At 28.4% G+C, this 21,910-nt stretch overlaps 1 protein-coding gene across 6 annotated transcripts in view; it reads right to left on the reverse strand.

Annotated features, from left to right (window-relative positions):
• Positions 1-21,910, reverse strand: part of LOC132950004 (adenylate cyclase type 5) — a 197,181-nt gene that overhangs the window by 111,071 nt on the left and 64,200 nt on the right. For 2 of the 6 annotated variants that reach the window (XM_061021178.1, XM_061021172.1), the window contains exons 1-2: positions 21,433-21,713; positions 16,290-16,319 (exon numbers count right to left, since the gene is read on the reverse strand). The gene's annotated coding sequence lies outside the window, so the exon portion shown is untranslated. Of the gene's footprint in view, positions 1-16,289; positions 16,320-20,735; positions 21,407-21,432; positions 21,714-21,910 lie in introns of those variants that run through there. The other 4 variants (XM_061021176.1, XM_061021177.1, XM_061021175.1 and 1 more) reach the window with 4 other exon arrangements.

A 21,910-nucleotide genomic window follows, 5' to 3' on the forward strand; every position in this document is an offset into this window, starting at 1 on the left:
CTATAATTTATAAGCATGTGATTTCATGTCAAACTAACTCCTTGAAGAAATCATGTAATATTTGATTTAAAAACAAAAATACTTGAAATTAATACGAGTAACCTGGAGTACATACTTTATCGTACACCAGTGCGTGAATGATCAAAGTTATGAAATTAAATATTCGACTAAGTTAAACAAACCATAGGTACTGTTCCAATAAATTTGAACCTGTTAATAATGATGGAAAAAAATTGTGTTACTATCCGTCATAATTATTATATTTGATGTTACTATAATTCTACACTTATAATAGGTAACATGTAACAATGACATAGACAAGAGTGCTGAGGTGGTTGCAGCATTCCCGAAATTTTAAGAAAATTTAAAATATAATGTTTTTTGAACGTGCAATACGTAAGACGTAACGAAGTATTAAAATTGTAATTTGTTTAGTTGTCAAGTCTAAAATGATTGAATGTATTATATACCAATCTCAATGGGGTATAATATTACACAGTGAAGCCTATACCATAATATATAACAAATGATCAACCCCCATCACCAAAGTAAAATCCTGACTACGCCACCGTCTTTTAAATGTACAGTGTACATTGTAAGTACCTATTTATAATATATATGTTTAAGTATTTCTAACTATGAATATCAGCCAAACGATCAATGTATTGATAATATTTACAAATACATTTTTACGTTATAAATCATTAGGTTTACCTAAATAGATAATATATGTTATTATATCAAAAAATTGGAAACTGTACAAAAATATTTGTTGCTATAATAATGATGAAAGACGTGACAAAACGTAATGACTGTGTATATCTATAAAAATACTGTAATAATTTTTTTTTTTTAATGGTATTTCACATAATCCACACGCCACGTGACAAGAATATGTGACAGACGAGTAGCGTGAAAACGTCATTGTAATTTATAATATAGTAGGATAAGGTACCTACGTAAAATCAGTTTTAAAAAAATTATGAACATCGATTTGTCAAAAATATATTTTAATTAATTTTATAGCTAAATCCAGGAAATTAATAAAGAAACACTACTGAACATCAATGCCTTTTTAAAACAATTTGAAAAATAAATACAATTTTTATAATTTTTTTCCCCATTATTTGATTGTACTTGACGTATTTTTATTCAAAATACTGTCCACTAGCATTTTATAGTTGTTGTTCTTCAAGTACATAGCATATTGTGTTTCATGCTAAAGATTAAAGAAAAAAAGGTTTTGTTAATAACAATTTATATTGCATTATGTGCAAGTACTGTATAAAAAAATTGCAATTTATTATAATATAAAAATATACAGAGGGGGACGGAGTGGCCGAGCGGATTAAGGCGTCGGTTGCGACACACACAGGCGCCGGTTCGAACCCGGCCGCGGGTAGCATTTTTCTTCGTACAAGTCCGGAGGGAAGTGCCGCCATCCCCACCCAGGCATATCAGATACCTACAGGTGCCCAATAAAAAATCTGCCAAACCAAAAACTCACGTGTTCGAGAACCTACAAATTCCTTCCCTACAAATAAAAACAGACAGCTAATAGCCGTAGTTACCGGGCTTCATGATCAATAAAAAAAAAATATATATTGAATTCCAGAGTAATTATTTATTTATTTTTTCTTAATTGAGCTTAAACCCGGCAACTTAAGTCATTAGATGTTTTTGTTTGTTTGTAGGTTGTTATAGTAGGGGGAGGAATGGTTGAAAACACGTTTTGTATGTGTGGCAAGGATTCGTTGCTAAGAATCCCGGGTTGGTCACCCATCCGGGAACTAGGAACGCCGGCCGTTACGTACACTCAGTGCGTTTCTGCAGTTGAGTGCACGCACTGCGCCACACCAAGCCACAGAGTAGTTATTATTTTAACGGTGATGAATTTTAAACTGATATCAAAAAAGACCAATAGATTTTTTGTCGAAAAATTAAATCTACGTGCAATTCCAATATTTAAAATAAATATACCCATCATAACCCTTATTTTTATTCATCTTCATAACACATTTGTTGATTAATCCACATATCAACTTTTCATTAGCAATAGCGATTCATATTTTTGATATCATAATTATCTGTTCATGAAATAATATGCATTCGAGCAGCGATTATATAATAGGCACCAACCAATATATCAACAAAACATTTCTTAGAAAGAATGGTCAATGACAACGAAACAACATTTCATCTTTGCAAAATTGTATTATGAAGTTTTATACAATACAAAAAATATAAAAGTTTTTAAGTTTTATAAAAATGTAATGACAACATTTTTCGTATTTTTTTTTAATAAAGTTTTAATAAAAATTCATAATAAAATATTAATAAACAATAATTTTCTTCACATTCTTTTTAAATAATTAATATTTGGAATTTTGGCATACTTTGTTTTCTATATACTTTGAGAAATTTACATAATATATCAGTAAAAATTGTAACTTACAATACAACACTAACAAAAATTTAAAAAAAAAACCTTGGAAAAATGAAAATGAAAATGAAAATTGAAAAGTAATAATAATATGTGTAAAATACACTTTATTACCTTTATTACACTTCCAGATAATATTCTAATTTTAATTAAAAATAATATTATTATTCATTTTACATAATAAATTGGTTATTTAATTGATTAATATATATATATTTTAAAATACTGTTTAATCATAATAAGTTAATACAAATTTGATTAAAATTACAACTTGTACTTTCACGACTCTTGAGTAAAAATTAATTTAAATCAACTAATTTATTAAATAATTTGAAAAAATAGTCTTATAATTTTAGTAATAGACAAATTTATTCAATGTTTTCACACGTTATAATATAGGTAATAAAATATTATCTGCATTAGTGTTCGAAGAGTTATAAGAGGTCATCACATCCAAAAACTAATCAATGACCTTTTTAAAATACAAGCATCGACATTTTTATGTTTAACGGCGTACACATATATTATCTCTTAAAACTCGATAATTTTATTGTAATTTTAATAAAAGCTTATTCTATTTTATGAGAGAATGCTGCTGCGTTTGGTAACCAGAATAAATGTATAGGTACCTACCACCTACCAACATTTAGGAAACTACGCGTCGTAAAATATCGTCGTTCTCTGGTGAAAAATGAATTGAGTCGGGACGAGTGCCTCAAACGTCGTAAATAAAAATATTCCATGAAAACCTGAAATTTAAAAACCGTATATTCTTTACGTCGTTATTTATAATTGCTTAAATTAAAAACTGATACTTTTAATGCTAAATAAACCGAAAACTAAATAGATATATTCTGAATATGATGTGAATTATGTATTGAGTATATTTTATACTGTTATAATACAAACAATGCATAACAAAATACAAAAATTACTAGCATCCCACCTTAGGATAAGATACAATGTCCATATAATGTGAGTACCTACGTATAATATCTATATTTACATATATCGGAACCTTATTTCGGATATTTTATTACCATCGCCTTCGATATTGTATGATAATATTATACTATGTTATACGATCCGTTACATGTTATTTAACTTGAAGTAATAGAAGCCAAAAATAGTCTTTAACACTAATTTTCTGTGTTTTGTTTTTAATAAACTATCAATGAACTATGATTTTTAAAAGTTGTTTTGATCAAGTAGTTTTGTCAGGTATCGAATTTCACATTTATAAAACAAAAAAACTGAGCACTCGGTAGGTAATGTATTTTCAGGTTTATATTTTATTTAAGAGTAGGAATAGTTGAATAAATCTGAAACAGAAATTCTATTCCATTAGCTTTTTAACAAACACTTTACGCCTTTTTGAATATCTAGAAACAATAAATCCTCACGGAAATCCATAAAACTTTTTATAACGTTCTAAGTTATATAACTTAGACTTAACACAGTCTTATATCATTGAAATTCAAATCACGTTTATGTACATGTATAATATATAATAGTATAATACTAAACAATGTAGGTATTATAGGCTATCCGATACCATTACCCACTATAATAGTAGGTATGTGTATTGTTTAGTTTGAGTAACGTTTGTAAACTAAGAGCTAATTAATTTTGTTATTTTTATAGATAAAAATAAAAATTGTAAAAACGGTAAAAATATAATATAAAGTTAGGTGGTAAAAACTCTTATTCACAATATCCTGTATTTTATTCTATTAAGTATAATATTATTTCGCTATTCTATATTTACCAACCAACAGAACAGTAGGTATAATAATATCGTGTCAAACAATATATTTAAGTAAGCTATTAAAATGCACAACATCGATCACCTACAGTAACGTAATGACTTAACCGGAAACCCTGATTGATATATTATTCCGGTTACTTAAAAAAAATAGTACACAGCATGTTTTTTCATAACCACAGGAGCGTTTTCATTCTTATTGGATCTTAATTCTGAACGATGATTTTTTTTTTGAAGGGGTTAGATGTGTAGTGCAACTTGAATGACGTATAAAAATTCATATTGTTTAGTCCATACAATTATATTATGTGTGTGTTTAATTTTTTTTTTAAGTGCACGTTAACTTGTAAGTACTTATTTAAACATAATATGAATCGTATGCACGTAGTTATAACTGTTTTGATGCTAACAGTTCTAATATTATATATTATTTTATTTTAACACACACGGATTTAGAGACTGAAGTAACGATGAATAAACTATCAATGGCCAAATACGCATCATACGACGAAACGGATTATTACGACTATACGTGGAGAATTTCTCATACAGATATCATTGGTGGACTAGAATATCAAGTAGAATATAGTTTACAAGAATGATTGTACCTACTAATAAATTATTATTGAATGAGAACCACTAAATGAACAAAGTACACTGGAGCCACGTTGAAACAAATACTCAGATACACATTGTATCGATGTGACGTCTTTCTAATAGTCATTATTACTTTTAATCATATTATTATGCGCATTTATAAGCTTCATATTGAGAATTCCGATACTGACTTTAAAATAATAACATGATTTATATTTGTATGTGTATTATATTCATTATTATTTTTCAGTTGTAATTCGATCGTTGATGTTATAATAATAATGACGTATTATTAGTGTTATATTATATTATAGTAAGGAATAAGGGCGTAACTTACTTAAGTAAGTAAAACAAAAAGCTTACCTACAATAAAATATCTTATTTGATATGAAGTAATTTATTGGTAGTAATTGAAATCGCCATCCTTGCATGTATCATCCCTTACACTAATTATGGACGAAATTTAAATTATGATTGCATGGAACGACGAATACATCATGCTAACAAATATACCCTAATTTTTAGTAACCATTATTTTATATTTTATAGCGAGTTAGAAAGTACCCATTCTATGGGCATTTTAAGTTCCTTGTTTATCATAATCTATAATATTCTCAAATTAAATTTAAATTTTGTTTTTGTTATGACTGCAACGTCCTCATCCTATATTTTTGGAACCCAACAATAAATTCATGTCTTATCTCCAATTTTAACTTCACTACCTCTGATATAGGTATAGGTAAAATTAAATTTTCAAATTTCATTCCCCTAAAATATAAACTCTGTATTCCAAAAACTCTTATATCTTAATTTAATAACAAATCGTTTTAATTTCGTTAAGCTAGGTACGTAGGTATATAATACAATTATATGCATGGCTAAAATTGCAGACCACGTGTCATCAGTAGACCAATCATACGTCTTGCAATATCGTTTTAAAAAATAAAGACCATAAATAAAAATCTTTAATCGTTATCATTATCATTATTACAGGTGGCACGCTATATTATTATACAAATGTAAGCAGACATAGGTAATTTTATTATGTATAGGTACGTATAATATCAATTGAAAACAATTTATTTAAGAATAATAACTCTAGTGTTGTTTTATGTTCAAAATATTTATATAAAATAAACAATAATACGAATGGTCACTATAACAACAAAATACGAGACAGAAGGATGGATAAAATAAGAATATAAGGTATTTTATATATTATGTATAATAGAATCTAAAATCCTCAATGAGATGGAACGAATGTATTTGAACAAATGTACAATCAAAATAGTTATGTATGTGTTTCGTTTAACTTTCATGTGTTTATATAATTATATTTTTGTAAGTCTTACTGCTAAAAAAATACGTGAGTCTTGTGTTTAAGGTATGTATACATATAATACTTAATAAATAAACAATAATCAATATTGTAGTGTTGTGTAATTTAAAAATGCACTTCTATCAATTATATACTGTATTGACTAAAGTATACAAGTACTATTTGACCATTTTATTTCTTAACACACGTACCGAATGGCTTACAAAAAAAATTAAATAATTATAAGGTATAAAAATGATATTGCTCAACAAATAGTACACAACATAATATTAATCCTTCTTTGATATTTTATAAATACTGAAATAGAATTTAATTGGTTAATTAAAGACGAATAAGTCACAAATCGATGGTGAACAAATAGATAGTCGTCATAAACTCATAAGCCCGCGATCAAAAAAAAAAGAAACAATAACAATAATAGTAATAAATCAAATTATGTTTTCGTATTATATTTTTCAGATTCCTAGCAATCCGAGAGATTCAAGTGATTTATATTTTATTGTTCTTCTGCTGTTATCACGGCATCGTCGTTATTTTTGTTTTCAAATAGCGAACCTCTAGGAACGATTCTTTTATTCCACTACAGTATTTTTCTTAGCGTGTAAAATAATTGACGGAAATAATACAATATTGTCCAGCTACTTAAAATTACGATAGTGTGTGTGTGTACTTTTAAGTTGAACACGTCAAGTCTAAATGTAATATTGAGAGGTAAATTTGCAATTACTATTTGTAGTACGGTGTTCATCAGGATATCTGAGAAAGTTGCAGTCACGACGGAAAAATGTTATTCTTAAGAATGGTATTCCCTTTCCGAGGATTAATCTTAAGCTTTATATTGACCAAATATCGTAACAATTTCGTTTGATAATATGATCATATGATTTATTAACATACACATTCTGAAGGGTATAGATATCGAACCGAGAAGTGAAACGATTAAAACGTGCTTCTAAAGCACAACACTATATATTAATTAATATATTATTATATTTTTTGTCATTTACTATTTATTATAGTATATTTATAAATATGATACCTACTTAAAAAATATAATTTAATTACATTTTTCTATATTCATCAAATTTCTTAAAGTTTTATTTTGTAGTATTTTTTTAGTATACTATAGCGTCCAGTAAATATTATTAAACAAATTTTAATAATTTTGTAAAAAAAAAAAATTGTTTTAACATACATTTTATATATTAGGTATATAGTACATTGTAAATATTGCATACTATAATTAGTACATATTATAATATATTATTGTTTTCAATGATTATTAATTAATTCCACCCTGCAACATATCATAATTACCACTAAATTATCGTGAACATTTATTACACTAGGTACTTTGCGACATGGGATACAGGTAACAGAATGAATATTGGGTATTGATGATTATTCACTCAATTTCAAAAACAACAAACCTATATACGACCGAGGTTTGAATTTTTAATAGTATGAATCAGTAAATCAATGTGTTTACGCGTCGATTCCGTCAACACGATTAACAATAGGATTCCTTAATTTAATTTTACCGCTAAATACTCATTGAAAACTGTTGGATGTAATCTGTGTACTTCAATAAAAACAAATGCATAACTATATTGAGTATTGATTGTTCCAGTATTGCACGAATTTCTAATAACGATAGGTACCTATGTATTAATATTAGGCACATGAAAAACGTGAGCCTACACAATTATTGTGCGTGTAGAACACGGTATAATGTATAATATAAAATATATTATAAGCTAAAATTGCATTTGTTATTGTATGTGTTTTAATGCATAGCGGAACGGTGGAGATATTATTATATGTTTCAACTATTATCAACAATTGTTTTTACATTTTTGCAGATAGGTACCTTCAGTTCAATAAATTACACGCCTCGGGAAATATTTCCCTACCTCTTATGCCACCAAACGAAAGCTACGCATTATCAAAATCAACAAAAACTCCGTATAGGTACGTAAACGTATACACTATACAGTGAAAATATACGATTTATCGTCATATATGACGAGTGACACCCAAGCGGACCTTATATAGTGGATTTACGTAGTTGCAGTGCAAAAAGCATAGACGTTATCGAACACAATAAGTCGAGATAGACTGCCAACAAAAGGTTGTTTTGACGGCTGAACGGATGGCTCCACTAATCCACCGAAGTATAGGGGAATTTGTCCGTCACCGGCATTTGCTCATCTTGGACGTTTTATATATTCTCGGGAAGAAAACTAAATGGAAAAAAAATAATCAAAAAAATGTCTTCACACATCATACTATAGTTTTTATACTCATATCAGCTTTGTGTTTGCGGCGAAATAAAAATATAATATAGGTATCTAATAATATTATTATTATACTCTAAATAGTACGTGAAAAATATTATAGTAGTGTAATGTAACAGAAACGACTACATTTATAGGGTTATCACGCAAAAGGCTTGTAATTTGTTGTCATACTGCGTCTTGCCCACGAGTCTCGAGAAAAACTTTTAAGATCAACAAACCAATATAAATGGTGTATAATCGACATTACAACATTTTTATAGATTTTTATTCCAATATACACGTTCGTGTAAGTCACTAAAAAATTGTGTGATCCTATTCGGTCGGGAAATTGCAGCACATGATTGTCCGAGCCACAATACTGTAAACCACAATTCTCGACCAAAACGATCGTGTAAATGTAGGTTGCTTTCGAAATTTAAATAGTATTATGTGTTGTTAGCAAACAATTAATGTTAGTACACCCAGTGTGCGATTTACGTATATCGAGTTAACTCCGAAAACATCACTCGTAAAACAGTCGCTAAAGTAAGTTGTTTTCCAATCTTTGATTTACACTCCGCCAGCAACTCATTAAATCTTGTTTCCTTTCACACAACAGTTATACCTAATATTAAAGAAGAATTCCTCACGATAGTTACGATTAAAACCCATTTGATTAATTATTTTAAAACACCTTCAACACATTAAAATACTTATAAAGTCACTATAGACTAAAATAACGTATCGGGTATAGATGTGGTTTTAATAAATCCAACGATTAAAAGTTATAGATATACAGGTAGTAGATACGTTGACAAATACAATATTTTTCAAGAAACTGTGAAAGAAGTAATACCTTATAAATTGTTTTGCAAACAACAAAAGTAAATAATGGAAATATAAAAGTATTTACTTAATTTTATTATTTTAAATTTTAAAGTAAAATTCAATTGAATAATAAAAACTTTTAAAACATATTTTTTACTTTTATTATTATCATCCATAAAATATGTATTTCTTTGCAAAAATAATCATCAACAATATACTTAATCTAGTATTATCCGATATACATATAAGCTATAATTTGAACATTTTTTCAAACCATTAAACTTGGGAATAAAGTTTGCAGATTTAAAATTATAGATGTTCTACAATTTGTTAAAACAATTTTAGTGACTCTGATAATTAAATTATGGACAATTTAAGACAACTACTTAATAAGTAAATATTTTAATTAGGTACACTAGTAATTACTGAATACTAATAATTACCATACCTATACCATTCCCCCACCCCCCGTTCAGAGCATAGAGACGGGTGGGAACTGTTTGTCACAATACTGCCACCCGGCCCAATATATCATTTATTCATCAATTATATAGATCGATATTAACAGAGAAAGAGCTACATGAAAGAGGACCTCTAACCAGCCCATAAAATTAGCCTTCGCCCCACAAAGCTAATTTACCATGCCTATACCTATAAAATAAGCCATGGTAATAAATACGTTAAAGTTTGAATATGTTGATTAATTTGTCTACGAAACAAACTTTAACACATAAATGTGCAAATATAATTGTAGGATAATATTATTGTTGAATAAATAAAATCATTAAAAAATAAAATCAAAATTAAAAACATAAATAAAATAAGATGATATTATATTTTAAAATGCTAACAACTTGATAAATTGTCTCAAGTGATTCATTTTTATTGAATACAAGAAAAAAATCTGGTTTAAATATTCCTTATTTTACTTGTATTATGATTATTACAAAAAAAGAGTATTTACAATTTGTATTTATAGTAATACAATAAGTGAATCAGACAAAATAAATAGGACAGGAGAGGTGAAGTCGCAAATTGGTGGCACCCCGGGCCTATTATTATTAGAAAATATTATTTTTACAATCTGTATTTCCAATAGTACTTACAATAATTAAAAGTTATGTTAAAATAAGTAGACGTGTTATGCTTTAGTGAAGGGAGTACCCTGTGACACCAAATCTAAAAAATATACATTGCCTAATTTAAAAAAATATGTTTTAGTGATATAATGCATCTATTAACTTTTATATTTTATTGTTTGGGCCTGTTATTATAATATTAAAAACTATAAATTTCAATCAAACACTATAATTATGATTTATGAACGTTATTATTAATACATAATCATTTAATTATTTAATTGCCACAACGTATACATTTTTTATGATACATAATATACACATCCACATATTTCAAGCGTAAGAAAACTTATATAATTCATCTTCATAGAGAAAATTAAATTGACAATTATAACATTAAAAACCCAATAACTCTTGTGTTGAAGTAGCGCTAGAAATGAAAAAAAATTACATTTCATATAGCCATATTATATAGGTATGTCACAAGTTTTTCGACATCGTATGATATAAACTTTTTTCAGATGTTTACTCAACAAGACCTAAAAGTAATTTTATTTTTAGTTATTATTGTAATATGTTCGGTTTTTATCGACATCATTTACAACTTATTTGAAGTGTTGTCACATGAATGAACTTATACCGAATAAGTTTTGAGGGATGGTGAATGTATGATAAAGGTCAGGCCTGTGAGATATAAAAAAAGTGGGTTTTAACAGAAAAAATATCAAATAATTACACAATAAATTAAATAATTCATATGAATTGGATATCTACTAAAACATAAATAACCCCATATAAACATTAAACCATATCCCATAAACCTGTTCATATTTCTTTCTGATTTTTGCATGCAATATCAAAAGAATTTTTAACACGAAAAAAGATCTAAGAAATAATTTTGATTACATGCACTCATGATTTGATCGTAATACGATTTTATACAATGTCACATTCGTCTTTTGCGCCTTCCTCTCCCTATAATATGTATCTTCTATCACTCAAACCTCATACGATAAATATTTATATTATTATGCCATCTAAAATAGTGCACTGAATTATAATATATTTCAAAATTCGTCATACTGAGGCCAAATCGTTGATCATTGTAGAAATTGTTCTCTTGTAACTAATGCGTCAAAAATTAAAATTTTTATTTCACTATCGAAGAATAAACAAAAGTACCTATAACGTATTGTAATAAATATATACACATCAATAATTTTTAGATCTTATTTTATTTTGTTTTTTTATTCTGTAATGAGTATGAAACTTAGGTAAAATTTAATTAAATAATATATGCTTCACGGAATGAACCACTGAATAAACTTAGACAAGAGTTAAACAATTTGTTCATTAAAACTAAATTTATAATTTACTATTTTAGTGAAATTTTAAGAGGATGCACCACAATGATAACGTAACCGACGATCCTGAGATAGCATTTCAAAAGGAAACAAGTGGAGTAACGAACATTGTTTTATTACACAATATAGTACCTATAAATATTATAACGGGGAAAAAATATGTATTAGCTCATCTATTAAATGTATATATTTTTTTAAATATGTCAAAATAAACTTTATCGTTTGATCAAATCAACAGAAATTATATTATTATTTTTTGTACCTAGTTGAAGTTTTTTTTTTTTATTATTATTATAGATCAATGTGCGAAATGGAATCACCAAAATGTAGCATAGTGATCACATATATGTAAATGAGAATATCGTTAAATTTGATGGAATGAATTTAAAAAGTCACATTTATTGCAAAAGTAATAACCAAATATTTTATGAAATAAAATACATTTGTGTCTAAATTACATATATTAAAAGGTATTATAAATTATCAAAAACAATTTAACATTTATCTTCAACAATTAAACATAAAATGTATAATACTATATTGTTATTTTTTAAAGCTAAACTTCAATTTTTAATATTTGTTAATATTATTTCAATTTTAAATAATAATAATACAGTAAGTATAGGTATCTAATTTAGTTTTATCTTGTTTGGTTTTTTTTTATTTAAATTGATAGAGTCTTATATATTATATTATTTGTCAACAAAATATATTCAATAAGTTCTTAGTCAAGTATTATACCCATGTCAAAAGTATGTCGAATTTAAATGTAGATTTTACTTTCGTGCCAGTGAAAAAGGAATTTCTTCCCGGAAGCTTACTTTGTTTTCTTACATTGTTACTTATTATGTAACAAAGTTACACTGCTACTGAGTGATTTGTAAAAAAATAAGATAAGTAATGTATAATACTGGAAGCGAAAAGTGTCGTAGTTTATTCAAATCACTAATAAGGATAACGTATTATATGTACATTTAAGTTTAAAAACTTTTGTTGTTCAGTCAGGAAATCAATAATATATGTATATATATATATATATTATACAAATTAGACAACAAGAAGAAAAAATATTAAAGACTATGAAGAATTTGGTTTTAATATAAATAATAACCATGTATGTTATATAATATGGAATCGATGTAGCTATTTTTATAATCGAGTAAAATTTTCAAAAAATTCATTCAATGTTGATATAGTTACGCAATCATTAATAAATAATAATCCATAAAAGAAGCTTTGAGATTATCTCCACAATATTTTGCTTTTGAAAGAAATACTAGAGATCCATCTAATCGATTAAATAAAACTAACTCTAAAGACTAGCTATACAAAGTTAACTAGACTCTACGATTTAGTAATCTCTAAAAAGCATAATGCAAAACACGGACCGGATACAATATTTCTTGGGTTCATAGTTATGTTATAGTAAATATATGTGCGATGCGATCACGATAGTATTAATGATTTACTGTCTTTTATTACGTTTACGTATGTAGGTAACACTTACTTATATAATTAATGCATTGTTTAGCGTGCACGAACGTGTTTATTACCGTGTTATTATAATGATATATAATATATTAAATACGACAGTATGTTTTGAGGGTCTATAACCGACTGAGTGTGGTGTCTGGTAATGTAGGGTGGGTACTAGCAGGGTGTCTTAAAAGTTTAGGGTGGATACATTTCTATGGAGACATTATATTGTACTACAGTCGTGTCTGAACGGCTTAGTTGTTACCTACTCGTTTTCTGATGCGTTGAAAACATTATGCACCCGCGTCAGCATGAGTTATGTACGACGAGAGTGGATTTGTAGTATATTTTAAAGCAGTTAGTAGTGGAATCAAAAATCCTGTAAGTACTCCCTCACGGCGTTAATATACGAAATAGACGAATCGAGAAACTACAACGCCCGCACAAAGAGAAAATCCGATTTCCGCTAATACAATTTAGTCGCAGAAAAGGTGAGACGAATCGGGCGAAAAAATTGATTTGAACGTCGGGGCGGTTTCCCTTTTATATATATACCATTGTCGCAGGATAGTCAAGATAAAATTGTATCCGGAATTTCAAATATTGGACCCGAAACGTTTGAATTGGTTCTCGGGTGGTTACGAAGGAGTACCCAAATTAGTTCTTACATTTTAAAAATAGGTACACTATTTGCCTTCGTATTTTAAACAGACAGATTATATTAACTGCATAGTATATACATTTAGTACAGTTGTAGTTAAACATATTCATTTAAATTTTAATTTCAATTATTTTTACAATGTTCATTATTAATATACCCGTTCGTAAATTATCGAAAAAATCATTAGAGGACCGGAATCATAACAAAACTATCTCGTTGCATTTCGCCTTTTTCTCATACGACCAGTGTGAAAATTTACGATTTATTTGCAAAATCCTAGTGAGAACTAATTCGGACGTGAGCTGCTACTAAAATATCTGGTATAAATTTGGAGATGAATGTTTAGGAATAAGGTACGGAAACCATTATAGTAGCATAACTACATATTGATTATAATATCTGTTATTATAATTACACAGAGGTATATTTTCATTATATTATTTGTGCACCTCGGCGTAAGTGAACTTTGTTTCATCGGGAGTACCAGGGTTAGTAGCACACGTATAGGTATAACATATTAATTGTGAGTGTATGGTTATTAATAGTCGTAAAAGATGCGGTTTTATTATGATAGTACTACTAATTACTTGGTGGTCGGGTACAGGATCGGTTTTTTTGGTTAATGTCAAAAAAGTCAAGTGTGACGTTGAATTTGACTTTTTCCGATGCAAATAGGATCTGGTTAATATACTGAGTGTATATAAATTCCATAAATTTGTATTAACCCCGCCGGCTACTGTTTATTTTGTGACTCAAATGTCTTACATTTATCAAAATGGTAGTCACCACTCACCAGGCATACGTAACATAGACTTTAATATTTTACTGAAATAATTATTTACATTAATTAATTTATAACACAAATAAAAATTAAAAAATTTAAATTAAAAAAAAAATGGTTACACGGTATCGGTCAAAGAAAAAAAAAATCTAGCCCAATAATATAGCTCTATGTTAAAAAAAATAATATATAGGCTAATTGCATATTACAGTTTACATAATATACTTTAAACATTAAACTTTGAAGTATTGATTATTTAATACATTTCATATTAGATACTAATGCATTTATACGAGCATTAATATCTGGATGAAGTCAAAAATAAATTTGAATTAATTAAATAATTAAATTAGTTTCATTAATAAAATCGCAATATTGTAATCGAATAGGTACATAAAAAAAATTAAAAATGGATAGCAGCTAGTTCTGCTAGTATAGGTACAGTGCTGTAAATATAGGTTTGATACAATTAGGTATGTTTATCATTTATTAATAAATGCATAATAATTATTCATAAATAGTATATTGATTACAATTTAATTTGAATGCCGTTTAAATCCGTTGGCTAGTACTAAATGTATAGACATAAATAATACACTATTGTACATTTGTATTTTGTACCTAAAGGTATTTTAGTATGAACAGTAGCCGGCAGAATCAATCGGTCGGGTCCGATAAATACCGTTTTTAAAACCGGATGTTTCGGCGGAATCTATATAAATCCTCAATATCCGTACAATAATCTTGTTATTTTTCATCAGAGCCAAGAACCTTTTGTCAGTCATATATTTTTATATCTTGATGACGTACTTAATTTCATATTTTATCACGGCACATCAAATCAGTCAATCTCGAAATTATTAAAATAATCTTTCTTCGTTTTCTCATGTTCGTGAAAAACGGATACTTACATAATATAATATTTTTTTTTATGTGAAACATCTAATGCGACGGGTCAGGCTGCTGTTGGCGTGGCGACACGCAAGCCGCAAAGCGCAAAACATCTAACGCGCCGAAAAAATCTGAATATTTTGTTTTTGATTTTTTCCTTTAATGTTCCATCCTTTCAATTTTCAAGCATATTTTCTATACAAAATAATTTCGATGTTTCACATAAACCAGGTGGTCTCGCGACGTCTCATTTTTGTATAATATATTTGCGTATATTTTACTAATTTTCAGTTGCATAAATACGATTTATTTTGAACCGTAACACCGCTCGCACAGTTTCACGTGAAAACTGATTTATTAAACGACGAAAGTCACGTAATACAAATAAATACAATACATATACACGTATCGGGATTTATCGTATAACGCGTACTAAGCAATAATATCATCAAGTTTTATATTTTACGAAAACACAATCTTCTCAAGCTATTGTAAAATTTCACACGAAAAGTCGGGAAATCGACAAGATTTTAATTCATACTTATCATGATTTACAACAATCTTAAGAGTAAATATAATTTTGAGATAAATTGGTTCACGTCACAGACAAAACATTTATATTACGTCATAATACAATATTATGATGTATATGTTAACGCGGAAATGTAAATTGGTATTTATAAGTATATATTATAAGTATTATAAGCAACAAACAATTTTATATGCACACTCAAGTGTATAAATATCATCATAGACAATGTATAACTTATATTTTACAATACTCACTCAAATAATTGTCATCAGAGGGTCAAAGACCTGTAAAAAAAAAAAAATTAATTTAGGTATACACACGTATTTCTATATTAAAATAGATAAAAAAAAATATTTTTTATTATTAATAATTAAAATATTAACTGTGTACAATATTTTATGAGTACGCTAAAAAGATAGTGTTATTTATGGCAACAATTATTTTAATTTTATTTCAGTGCACTAAACAAGAAACAAAGAAAATTAAAATAATGAAAATCGATGAAAATGAAACACTGCAGTTCTATACTTGATGTGTTATAATAAAAAAACATAAAATAAAATTTTACATTTTTATGACATTAGTCACAATTTATTATTTTACAATATTATATACACATAAAATATAATTTCATTGAGTTCTACAGTGATTAGGTGCCGATCATATAAAATATTTACACTGGAATAAAGGCAGTAAAATACTTAAATGTAAAACATTGGCTCTTCGCCGGATGTATAACATGATCGAAATTGGTTTTTTTTTAAGAGTCAGTCATTCTTAAGCCGTGGGCACATGATGTACCGATATGCCATATTAAATTACACAATATGCGCCTACGTATTATGGACAGATCCTTGTTAATATTGCAATTTGTAACACAGTCGTCCTACTAGGACGCTTGCGTCCTTGGCCAGAATATCCTCATATTTGTTTTAATTTGCCAAAAGTTTATACTGTGCTATTCATTTTAAAAATGTTTACATCACGTATAAAAAATATAATCACATAAGTTAATGATAAGATTATAGGTAACCAATCCAGCGGATTAGTAAAAAATAAGTTTTTAGTCATTAATCCAGAGTACAAACAGAACACAAAATACATAATTTACATAGATATCGAAACGTTAAACTAAAATTACATTTTATGACTGTTTTGAAAATCATTAACGCACCTACATTATACAAAAGCGATTTTAGATATTATATACTAGTAGTGTACGTCATGAACGATGCCAATGAAAACCATATGTTTAATTATTATATTATTATTACCCACGTTTTAAGCTTCAATGAAACCTATATTAGCATTTCGTTCATAAATCATAAACAATAATCCATTTTATTTTTGTTTAAAATAAATATATACTTCTATAATTGCTTAAATTCTTGAAATTATTAGAATGCTATTTAGCGCACATGTAGGCAAATAGGAAAAATATCTCTCATATATTTTGATGACATTAATCTTAGACAGATTATAATAGTAATACACTATATCTATGTCCTATATCTATATATCTACGCAATAACAATATTTTTTTTTAAAATTCAATGTTTCTCCCAAAAAAAAAATATATATAGAACTGTTTCAGAGTAAGATATAGAACACATCCAACTATAGAGGTGTAAACATACTACCTGCAAGAGTTCACATATTTATATTTACCCTCTCAGCATTCTATATACACTATAAAGTAATTCCATAATTAATATAGTAGATTTCACATTAATACCAGTGTTTAGTAATATCACCTAATACTTTGTAATATAGTAATTAATAATATTGATAAAGTATAAAATATTGAAAATTATCATTTGCTATCTTAGGTACTATAATAGTGTTTGAGTATAAAATTAATTAATTATCGAGAATACAACTAACTGTTGTATTATATCACTTTAATCAATACATAATTAATCCGTAATAATATAACCTTTAGTCCTAGATTTAGTTGCATATTGCACTCATGACCAATCAATATCCGATTGACGCTATGGTACCATATATCATAAAAAAAAATATATATTATATATTTTTGTTGAAAGCACATTTTCCCATCAATTTGAGAAAATAAAAAGTTCGTATAACAAAAACTTTTCCGTTGTTATAAAAGAGAACTGGTATAAGTATAATATTATGTTGCACTTACTAGCCGATTAGATACATATTTTAATGTTACTGAGGATTAATAGTTCTATAAAAAAAACATAAATGGTGTGAACATTGAAGCTCAAGTGGCGCTGTATACGTTCTAGTAAGAAATGACATTGGTAGGTAAAATTATATGAGTGTATAATAATAATATAATGGTGTTACAGAGAGACAAAAAGTAGGTACATTATATTATTCATAATCAAACAAGATCTAATATATTCTACCTAACGTTATTATAAATGTAATTATATTATAATATGGATTGCTATTTCAATCAAAGTGAACCTAATTATGATTAAATAATCAGGCATGAGATCAAATCCGTAAATGCTCGATTTTTAACCACTTATGTAAAAAATCAAGTATAGAATCATTATAATAATAGTACACACCTACTGACTACTGTAATAAATAATCGTTTTATCAGATATACCTACGTAGAAAACGTGATGACAGCTTTTGTTTGGCATTCCTATTTAATTCCATCATAACAACCATAAAAGATAACCGATTACCTAACAACATAATATAACTATTACATAATTTGTTAATATTGGATTATCTCATTGAAATCAAAAAATAAAACCTGAAAACTTTGTAGATGATAAGTGCAGATAACAAATTAATATAACCTAGGTACACAATTAGAAACAACATTTATGCGTTTTATCATTAAATCATACAATGTTTAATACCTGTTAATTACTGATGTCTGATATATGGTTTTTTTCTGTACACGATTTTTCTATATTCGGTCAGAAGAACGGTCGATTATATTTTTAGATTAATCAGTCCACAGCTATATAGTATGTAATATTATTAGTTGATTTAAATCATTGTATTCTTATTATAATTTTCAGAATGACTCAAAGAAAAAATTAATAAATTTAAAACTTAAACGGTTTTACTTTTTACGTATATTTAAGTATAGGTATGTACTGAATCTTAGTTAAAAGAATATTAAGATGGCTCTTAAAAATCCAAATACCTACATAGGTAACAAACAAACACTCGTTTAATAGTTTCGGAAAAAGACAGATAATATCCTTTATCTACTTTAATTATAGACTTGATTTTTATTTAATTTATTAATCAGTTCGAACGATAATAAATTTCAATATTGCCTAACACACAAGAAAACGAACGACAAATGTTGGTTTTATTAACTAAGAGATTATTTTGATCAATATAATATATATATCAATGACAAAGAAGTATAATTTTGCTAATAAATCAACTATTTCTTGCTCCATCATTACACAAGATATTGAATCAGACATTTGTATTAGAATATATCCGAATATGACTAATCTATAAGATTATAAATAAATCAATGGTTGTTCACATATTGTGTTATGATATATTATATTATACTTATACAAATATAAATCAAAAGTATAAATGCAATAATAAATATAAATGTTTATAAATAGTATATCAATTGTTTTTTGTATACCAGATTATGGAAAGTTATTAATTTTTATTTAAATTAAATCATATGAAATCGATACTACTTATAATTTATTTGGTTTATATCCTCATAGAAATACAGATTATTATAGTAACGTGTGCCAACAACTTTACTGTTCAATAAAAAAATTACAGCAAATTGATTCCGATAAAATACCAAATTGTGCGTAATATCAACATGTTTTTTAAAATTATTATTACCTTTTTCTAGTTATAATATTCTGTTAATGTAAGATTATACTATTTTATGCTTAATCGATTAATTTTTCATTTAACAGATTATACACTCAACTACTTTTAGGAAACCTTTGTCAAAGACTCAAAAGGAGATTGTCCACTGACCATAATATTATAATACCTACAAAAACATAACAATAAAATGGTGTACTGACCATGTTGAAGTGTTAATACACTTCTTTTTTAAATGTGTCATGCTTCAATACCTAATCACTCTTCGGTATGTACTTATTATACTTAATTTGTATAGGTCTATTAATTAATACAAATAAAAAGCTTGACCTCAACCTTACAAGTATGAAGTAGGTGAAATGTAGCTATAATAAAAGAGAAAAATGGAAATAGTAAACACTACGTACAGTACGTGGACTAATCCGAAAACTTTGGTACTTATATAGCTTAGACGTCAGCAAACGTACCTAAAGGTAACCACCCTATAGGTACATCGTATACATGATATATATTTATTTTTTCATCACAAATAGTTTATTTATAGGTTACATTGTTGCGGTTTTTTTTATTGTTATTATTATTATTAGCGAAAGGTCCATTGTGTCCCGTCGTTCCGCGTCGTCGGTTCGTTATTAGCTCGTAATCCGTTTCGGCGTTCGCACTCGGTGGTGGTGCTTGGTAACCGTGCGGGAAAAAAGGGCAGCACCCGCGGGATTCCCACGTTATTCGTAATGGGCAAAAACAGACGTTCCCGAAAAACCGTCCATCCCTCCAGACAACCAGGAAAAAATATGTTAGTCGCGTCGTGCACGTCACCGTTTCTTCGCAAAACGAATACTATCTGTATAGGACCATAATATGTCCATATTCCAATACATAAGTACCTGCGTTTTACCTGCACCCGTCATTCGAGTTTCCTCTCGACAACCACTGCAGAGAGACTGTGGTGGTCTGGTATTACATTTTTCTTTTTTCTTTTTTTTACGAGGATCCTATAAGAAAAACACTATCATATTATAGAAAAAACTGGTCCAGACGAGCGTGTAGATACGGCGGTACTAGGTAGGTAATAATACTTTACTTATGGATTTCAAAGTCACCGAGTGACGCGTGGAAACGACAAAACGGTAATTTTCAAGCAGCACAGCGGGCTAGGATAAGATAATATTTCATATAAACCGGCTCGAAACGGAATTTCCAGTTTCCACGGACAGCGTTTGGACTCTACGCGTACATTAGTAAGTATCTTGAATACTATTATCTTGAATATTAAAATGAACCTCATATTTCAAAGTGTGTACCGTTCTGAACATGCACCTCCACCCGACCACTACCACTACCGCAGTAACGCGAAACGTGAGGTGGTCCTGTCAAGCCGCTTTTGGGGCTTTCGCCGACCCGCCGTCTCACGCTCTGTAACTCGGTGTAGAGACAACGATAATTATTATATTTTTGTCATTTGATCAAAAATTAAAACCGTTGGGAAAATGTCGGTGACGTCAAACGCGTCATCTATATTGGATCATGCTAAGTATACGTATAAGTTTTCGCCATGCGTTATCCGGTTATCGGTGCACTCACTTGAGACGCAAAAAACCGGCGAAATCCGGTCCAACGAAATCAGAATTTTTCTGTAACTGCGGCCAGTGGATGGTTCGACCTCTCATAATTTTAATTTGCTTATCGTTACTTTTTATTTATTTACATACTATATTAATAGCATTTGCCGACACGACGCATTCGACTGACGAACGAAAACCAAATGGGCGAAAACAGTATTGATAATAATATACGCACAATCGTCCGACCCAGTCCGACCGACCGACACACAACGACGTCGGAACAACGACTGCGGTCGCCGGCCGCCGGTTGCTTGGCCCCCGTCCGAGACGACACGCAAAAACGACGCGCGCACGCGACCTATCTGCGTAAAAATCTCATTCCGTGAAACCCGTTGCGCGGCCGCGGCGGTACGATTTTTACGGTTTTTTACGTTTCCGTTTTTTATCGACGACGCGTATTTCTGCGTCGACTGTTTGCGAATATACTTAATAGATAA

The sequence above is a fragment of the Metopolophium dirhodum genome, chromosome 8, assembly GCF_019925205.1.
Source record: "Metopolophium dirhodum isolate CAU chromosome 8, ASM1992520v1, whole genome shotgun sequence".
In the NCBI taxonomy this organism is placed as follows: Eukaryota; Metazoa; Arthropoda; class Insecta; order Hemiptera; family Aphididae; genus Metopolophium; species Metopolophium dirhodum.